This window comes from Arachis duranensis, chromosome 10 (genome assembly GCF_000817695.3).
Source record: "Arachis duranensis cultivar V14167 chromosome 10, aradu.V14167.gnm2.J7QH, whole genome shotgun sequence".
NCBI lineage: Eukaryota > Viridiplantae > Streptophyta > Magnoliopsida > Fabales > Fabaceae > Arachis > Arachis duranensis.
The window spans coordinates 45,178,185-45,178,497 of record NC_029781.3 but is presented as its reverse complement, the minus strand read 5'-3'; positions in this window follow the sequence as shown (position 1 = coordinate 45,178,497).

Genomic DNA, 313 nt, shown 5'->3' with positions numbered 1-313 from the left:
ATATAACCTCATGAACTTCTATTTCTTCTCCAATCATGATGCTATGAATCATGATAGCCCGGTCTATAATAACTTCGGACCAGTTGCTAGTGGGAATGATTGAGCATTGGATAAACTCCAACCATCCCCTAGCCACAGGCTTGAGGTCATGCCTTCTCAAGTGAACTGGCTTTCCTCTTGAATCTCTCTTCCATTGGGTGCCCTCTTCACAAATGACTGTGAGGACTTGGTCCAACCTTTGATCAAAGTTGACCCTTCTAGTGTAAGGGTGTTCATCTCCTTGCATCATGGGCAAGTTGAATGCCAACCTTAT